This window comes from Astyanax mexicanus, chromosome 23, assembly GCF_023375975.1.
Source record: "Astyanax mexicanus isolate ESR-SI-001 chromosome 23, AstMex3_surface, whole genome shotgun sequence".
Classification (NCBI taxonomy): domain Eukaryota; kingdom Metazoa; phylum Chordata; class Actinopteri; order Characiformes; family Acestrorhamphidae; genus Astyanax; species Astyanax mexicanus.
Genome location: NC_064430.1, coordinates 2,917,961 through 2,925,958, shown reverse-complemented (window position 1 = coordinate 2,925,958; position 7,998 = coordinate 2,917,961).

Below are 7,998 nucleotides of genomic sequence, written 5' to 3'. Positions count from 1 at the left end.
CCCAAAACGTGCAGCAGCTTATTTCTGCTAAGCTTAAGCCTGTGCTTCAGGGTTACACCTAGAAAAGAAAGGCCAGACAATGGAAAACTGTATTTTTCTAGGTCAGGGGTGTTGCCTGGGTTAGCACCTGAACATCCCTTTTAGACAGCTTCCTCATACATCGTCCACAGTTAATCCTGTTGGATGTGGTTGGTTCTTCTTGGTGGTATGCTGACATCACCCTGGATACCGTGGCTCTTGAATCATAGGCGTAGGAACCGGGGGGGATGGGTGGGACATGTCCCACCCAATATTAGAAACAGGTGGATTTGTCCCCCCCAAAAATGATATCAGTTCGCTCAGGTCAGCTGTACTATTAATGAGGAGACAGACCGGACCAATCACGGAGCCGGTTCAGGTATTAAGTCACGCCTCTCAGTAGAAACAGCCAAACAGCTTGCTGGTTTTGCGGCGCGCGGAGCAGAGGCAGTTTGCTGTTGGGGAAGCCCCGCCCCCTCGCTGTGAGATTTAGCAGCGGGATCGGGACGCAGCAGCTTCAGCTGATTTTAAAACAGATATGGATATACGGAGATTTTTCTAAAAGAAAGGTAACGATAGGCTAACCACGTAAACTGTGATTATATGTTTCTGATAACTGGTTAAAAATACACGTCTCTGAATCAGCACACAGTTTAAACCCACTGTGATTAATAAACTCCAGCTGTGTTAGTGTGTAAGCTTATCTTTGGAATTAGCTAGATTGGGAGTCAGGGTTAAAGGAAAAAAAATAAAATATATATGTAATGTTTCCCTGTACCTGATCAGCTAATCACTTTAATTTTCAAACTGTTTATTCATTTAGGATTACAGTACTTACTGTGAGCTATAATGAACGAAAATTGATTTAACTAACTAGTTATCTAGAAGCTGGATGTAGATGATCGCCAGAATTTCGTACAGTACTTTAAGTTGGTAGTTTAAAGCAGTTACTTAAAGAGGACATGAAACATTTCAGTTTGTACAAGTTTTCTAAGGGATTAAATATAATGGAATTTATTTGGGGGGGAATTTTTATATAAAATGTTTACACACTAAATTATAATATATTTATGTTTGTTACGTTTGAGCTAGGGCGCCGCCATGTTGCCCGTGCAGCGCTGGTGACGTCACGAGGTTGGTTGGTTTAAGATCCCAGGCATATAGCTAGAGGAAAAGCGCTTATTGTATGTGGAGATTATGGATGAAGATGAAGCTGAACTAGGCTAACATGGAGCATTTACTCAGAGATCTTTCCTGTATAAACCTGAGCAGGACTTTTCAGATGCTTTTCTGAGAGCGAAGGGTTTTGGGAGTGTTTATTCTCTCTCTACGTGGAGCCGTGCAGAACCCTGCAGCGCGACCACAGCAGGTACTACCATCCAGTTAACCAGCTATTTTATATACATTTAGCTATTTAACATGTAAAGTCCAAAGTCTATTAAGACTGAATGAAACGAACATGATTTAAGTGGATATTGAAACACCAAGGCGCTGTTTGGTTGATAAACCGTTCAGTTTAGAAGTTATAAGGCTTACTGGGTAACGTTACTTAGCTTCATCTAGTTAGTGTTGGCTAGTTAGCTAGCGTTGGCTAGCTATAATAAGATAGCTAGCTAAGTAGCTAACGCTAGCTATGTTCTCTTTAAATTGTCATTTTATCTAGACTTTCGGTAACGGTACCTCTCGCTGCTCTGCTGGGTGAGCGCGTTGTTTGGCTCGTACAGCTGCTGCTCTCATAGTAACGTTACACATTCGGAAGGTCTGTACATTCCAGCTGATCAGAGGAAAAATAAAAAACGGAGGAAAAAAGCCTCGGACTGCAGCTTATTTATCCGGCGCTAATGCTCCTGACTCAAACCCCTCTCCTTCACATAGTCCTGGTCTAGAAAGTGCTCGCCACTAACCCCTAGCATTACAGCTAACTTGAGGATTCTCACGCTTCAGCGCTGCGAGCCCCCGCTGAAGGTATGAAAGTGAAAGTGAATATTTCTCATTCCTCACCCTATTAAATTTCACTACTCCCAGTATTACTACACACAGGGACAATACAAAAGTGCCCCCCCGATCTGCATTGAGTTTTGGTTTGGATTTTATGATCTATTGAGGATCTAAATTACGGTATTCTCATAGATTATAGTAGTGAGGCGTGCGAGAACCAACCTCGTGACGTCACTTTCAGCGCTGGGACAAGATGGCGCTGCCCTTACTTAAAAAAATGACATTTAGATTGCTTATTATTTTAATTCCGCTTCACTGACAACTGTTAAACTTATACAATTTGTTAGAGTGAAAATACATCTTGTGAATTATACTAAATACTTGAAGTGTTTCATGTCCCCTTTAACCCCGATCACTGCCCTAAACTAGTGTTTTCCACCTGATCAGCTAATAAACAGTCATTTACTGAGTTTACCTGTTAAAATCCTTTAGCCCCCTATGGAGCCTAAATTAATCATGTATATCCACCAGAGGAAGCTCTAGAATATGCAGAACAGTGTTAATATGCAGTAGAATATATAAGAACTGGGTTGAGAAACACTGCTGTAACGTGACTTCTGTTCATTTGTATTTCACAGTAAGACCACATGTCCTGACGTTTATAAAAGTCTCTATGAAACGTAAAGTTACATTCTTTTACATAAAAGGACACCATCTTAAAAAGAGCTCTCAGTAGAAAAAAATAAAAGTGCAGGAGAAAATGTAAATATACAACAGAATTGACATGCCAATACATAATAATAATAATAACAATAACAATAATAATAATCTGTTATATTATTTTAAATATTAGGTGATAACTCAGACATTGCTTGCATAATTTTTCTAACAACAGTAGCTGTAATGTGGAGTAATATGTTTAGGTTGTAAAATCACCTTATAATAATAATTTACTTTTAATTAAAAGTAATTTCCACAAATGTTGTTCTAGGAAACTATTGGGTGGGCTTGGGTTCATATTGGCAAATGTGTCCCCCCCCCAATATCAAGCCCGCTCCTACGCCCTTGCTCTTGATGCATCACAAAGACTTGCTGTCTTGGTCACAGATGCTCCAGCAAGACGTGCACCAACAATTTGTCCTCTTTTGAACTCTGGTATGTCTCCCATAATGTTGTGTGCATTGCAATCAATATTTAGAGCAGAACTGTTAACTGATACCCTGCTAATTGAACCTTCACACTCGGCTCTTACTGGTGCAATGTGCAATTAATAAAGATTGGCCACCAGGCTGCTCCAATTTAGCCATGAAACCTAAAATCCCACACTAAAATGATGACAGGTGTTTCAGTTTCATTGCCCAACCCCTGTATAAACACAGTGCATTGAAAATGTATTGCAATGAACTGCTGGATTTGGATACAAAAAAAAATCCCAAGCTTTAAACATCTCAAGAAGCACTGGGCAAGCCATCATATTGAAATGGAAGGAGTATCAGACCACTGCAAATCTACCAAGACCCGGCCGTCCCTCTAAACTTTCAGCTCAATCAAGGAGAAGACTGATCAGAGATGCAGCCAAGAGGCCCATGATCACTCTGGATGAACTGCAGAGATCTACAGCTAAGGTGGGAGACTCTGTCCATAGGACAACAATCAGCTGTACACTTCTTTTCTTCAGCACAGACAGATTTGGGAAGATGGTTAAAATTGATGGGAAGATGGATGGAGCCAAATACACCTGTAAGAAAACATGTTTGAATCTGTAAAAGGCCTGAGACTGGGACGGAGATTTATCTTCCAACAAGACGATGATCCAAAAAATAAAGCTAAATCTACAATTGAATGGTTTCAGACCTGAGTTCAGATCTGAATCCAAAGGAGAATCTGTTTAAAGAGCTGTGAACTGCGGCGAATACTTTTGCAATTACATGTCTAAATAGATTAAGTTGCTGCCATGTGATTGGCTGATTTAACATTTGCGTTACACAGACACAGACAGTACACAGCAGGATTCGCCAGCAGACTTCTTCTGAGGGAGGGATCTTTATCTTCTGTCCGTTGCAGGTTGCAAGTCAGCAGATGAAGACGTAATGATGTAAGTACTTCCAAATAATACGTTTAGTGCTTCTATCAAAGTTAATTATTATTATATAATTAAACTAGCTAGTTTTGGGCGTGGCCAGCAACAGCTTATTTGCATAAAAGTGACAGAGCCCTTAAACGTCTCTTTCTGAAAGGGACTGAAACTGCTAAGAATATAGCTGGTGAGATCTCTTTATCTTTATATTAGAGTTTAATTTGGTGCAAAGATTTACATTAACATGTTTTGTATAGCCCATAGACCTATTCTTCTGTTCTCACTATCCTTTTTAAATGGCAAAAATAAACTGAAAAAATGTAGTATATGATTTTTGTGCCTTTTAAGCTTCCATTTGAGCTCCCGTACATCATAACCAGGTAGCTTTTAGGAGCGCTTAGCACTTTCAGGAGAAGTAAAATATACATTTTTATGTGTTTTACAGGTTTTATGAGTTTTATTACTGTACGAATTCTCCTGTTCAGCTGTCTGTACCTCACCGGCACAGTGAAACGAGTAACACACGCTCTCAGGTTAATGATTTTGAGAGTGGAGGCCTTTTTGGCGGAGAAGTGAAGGCTATTTCAATTGAAACGGTTTCATGTCATCTCCGCGAGCCGTATTATTTCTCGGCGAATGAGCAAATTGAAATTTAAGGCAAATTAAAGTCAGCGGCGGATGTGACAGAAACTCTTCCCACACGGATTTACCGTACTGTAGAGTAGTGTAACCCTGGGCTGCTGCGACGGCGATAAGCCGGGGAGGGTGGGGGTATGGAGGGGGGGTGGATTCCTCTCCTCTATTCTGGCGAATACGAATTTCCACCTCTCCTCATAATCCCTTCATTTTACATGAAACCCTGACCGCCTCTAAGAAGCACAAAGCTGCAGCGTTCCACTGATGCACTAGTTTACAAGATCAGCCGTCTTCTAAAGCCCCCTGAAAGTGGAGATCAGGGGAAAATGGTGGGTAAAGAAAGGTAAATCACTCGCATTGGGTGGCTCCTCTTGGCCTATTTATTCTTGGGTTGCCAGTTCATTCAGAGCCCCTGCTTTTTTGATTAGCCGGCGATGTTCTAAAAACCTGGTTTTAGATTTTAACAAAGACTTATGCCAGTTCCCCTCTATACACGGCTTTAAAAAACCCAATCTGGTTCCACTGCAGTAAATAGAATTAAAGCTTAGTTATAATAGACCCGAGACTCTTGCCCCAAATCTTCCTCAACTTCTACAACTCGGCAAAGATAGAAAGAAATAAAGAAAGGAAGAAATTGGGCCACAATTCCCTCACTAGGCTATTTTCCCTAAAGTATATTCACTATATTCTATTCTATAATTTGTACTTTAAAAACGCTGTATTGTTTGGTAATTATTAGTCTACATGTAGAAGATTGGTAGAAGAAGTGATTCACTTGTAGCCAATTTCCACCAACGTTGAACCGGCACCGTTCTGGTCCGTAAACCTAATTTTGAACCACTTTGGTGCGTTTCCACCAACAAAAGTAGGTTCTAGAACAAATTTTCAATCGGTTCACCTCGCTTTCACCAGCAAAAGTAGGTTCTGAAACTTATTTTGAATCGGTTATCCTTGTTTCCACCATCAAAATAGCTTAAAGTAAATCACTCGCATTGGGTGGCTCCTCTTGGCCTATTTCTTCTTGGGTTGCCAGTTCATTCAGAGCCCCTGCTTTTTCGATTAGCCGGCGATGTTCTAAAAACCTGGTTTTAGATTTTAACAAAGACTTACGCCAGTTCTCCTCTATACACGGCTTTAAAAAACCCAATCTGGTTCCACTGCAGTAAATAGAATGAAATCTTAGCTATAATAGACCCGAGACTCTTGCCCCAAATCTTCCTCAACTTCTACAACTCGGCAAAGATAGAAAGAAATAAAGAAAGGAAGAAATTGGGCCATAAAAAGAAAGACTACAACTCCCTCACTAGGCTATTTTCCCTGCAGGTATATCGAAGTATCACTATATTCTATTCTATAATTTGTGCTTACAGTATTTTTAAAAACATTGACTTGATTGGTAATTATTAGTCTAGAAGTAAAGATTGGTGGAAGAAGTGTATAAGTTCACTTATAGTGCATTTCCACCAACGTGGAACCGGCACCGTTCTGGTTCGTAATTTTGAACCAATTGGTGCACTAACAAAAGAAGGTTCCGGAACCAGAAACACCAGTTTTAGTGGAACTGCAATGCTAAAATCTAACTATTACAAACTGTACAGCGGCAAGACTTTCATTGTTTTTTACTTTTACCAGACATGGATATACTTTAGAGTAGTCTGAGGTGAAATGAGTTTTGCTGGGAGCCATGATGCTCCTGAATGCATCCCATCCTGAAAACAAACACTTCCCACCCACAATAATAACTGATTGGATGACTCACAGACTCTTTTAGTGACTCTATTTGCTATTAGTTTTTAGCATCCAAATTTCGCCCACTAGATCCCCACTCTTCTATCCCGCTGTTATGATTGAATTAAAAGAAAATAAATTGTAAAATTTCTTCTCAGATTCTCAGAAGTTTTCGTAAAATTTGTTTAAAACAATCTTAATATACAGTCTCCTCTAAAAGTATTGAAATTTCTACTGTTAATTGAAAACATTTGGAATTTACATAAAAAAATGAACATATGAGACAAAAGATCAACATTTCAGCTTTTATTTATAGCAACTGTATATTTACACCTGGATCTGGTACACACAGTTCAGAAATCAAATTATTATATGGTTTTCATACATTTAAAGTATTAAACAAGTGTACTGGTTAATTTAACACTTTTTTGTTTATTATTCAACTTCTATATGTGGCTTCATAGTTGTGACGTGCTCAGTATTAATCTATAATTACAACATAGAAAATAATAAAATAAAGGGAAAATCGTAAAAAATAAGCAAGGATGTGCCCAAATTGGTAGGATATACTGAAAAACATATTTTATTAGTAAGTGAAATCCTCTAAAATTGACTCTACCTATCTACTATTTCTCATTTTGAGATTATTAAAGTATCATAAGAATTACTTATTTAAAGTATCAAACAAGTGTACTGGTTAATTATGTATTTTTGTTGATTCATAGCTGTGGCGTGTTTACTATTAATCTACAACATAGAAAATCATAAAATTAAAAGAAAAAAAACATTAAATAAGAGATACTAAATAAACAGTGCACTTGCTGGAAAAAAAAAATAAAATATATATATATATATATATATTAGCAGGTAAAATTCCTTTGAATTTAGTCTAAGTATAATATCTCTCTTCCAATTTGAGATAATTAAGTATTATTATAAGAATTAATGACTTATTTCACACCTATGTTTTAAGTTATTTAATTCTATTGACACATCATTTTGATTAATTGAGGAAATTATGATAACTAAAAGTTTTCTCAAGAAATAATGCTTAAAATAAGCTAGAATATTTAAAAAACGAAGGAGAAATGTTCAGTAGATCCAATTACTTAATTAAAAATCAGTCAAATGTTTTTATAAAATCCTGAGAGCAATGTATAAAAATAAATTTCAGATACTTAAACTTAATTTAAAGAGGATTTCATGTTTGCTGTTCTCACTGCAAGAATAAGCAACACTATGGAGTGAATTTTAGCAGGGCAGTGGGAGCATGGTGCCAGAAGAGTGTAATATAATACAGTCATTTCTGTGGGTGGAGTATAGAGCAGTTCTGTGGGCTGATTCCCATAAAACGAAGTCATTAACCATGCTACGCTCCAACTTTATGCTTATTAAAGTGAAAATCATACATGCGAGTCATTTTTCACACCGGCACAGACTGACAGGTCGGGTCAGATCTACAGGCGGGCGCTTCCTGACCTCATTAAGGGTCCTCCATCAGGGGCGCGGGGGTCAGAAGCCTGAAAAATAATATATATAAAATTATATATAGCTATATACACGTACAGCTTTGGAAAAAAATAAGAGAGCACTTAAAAATG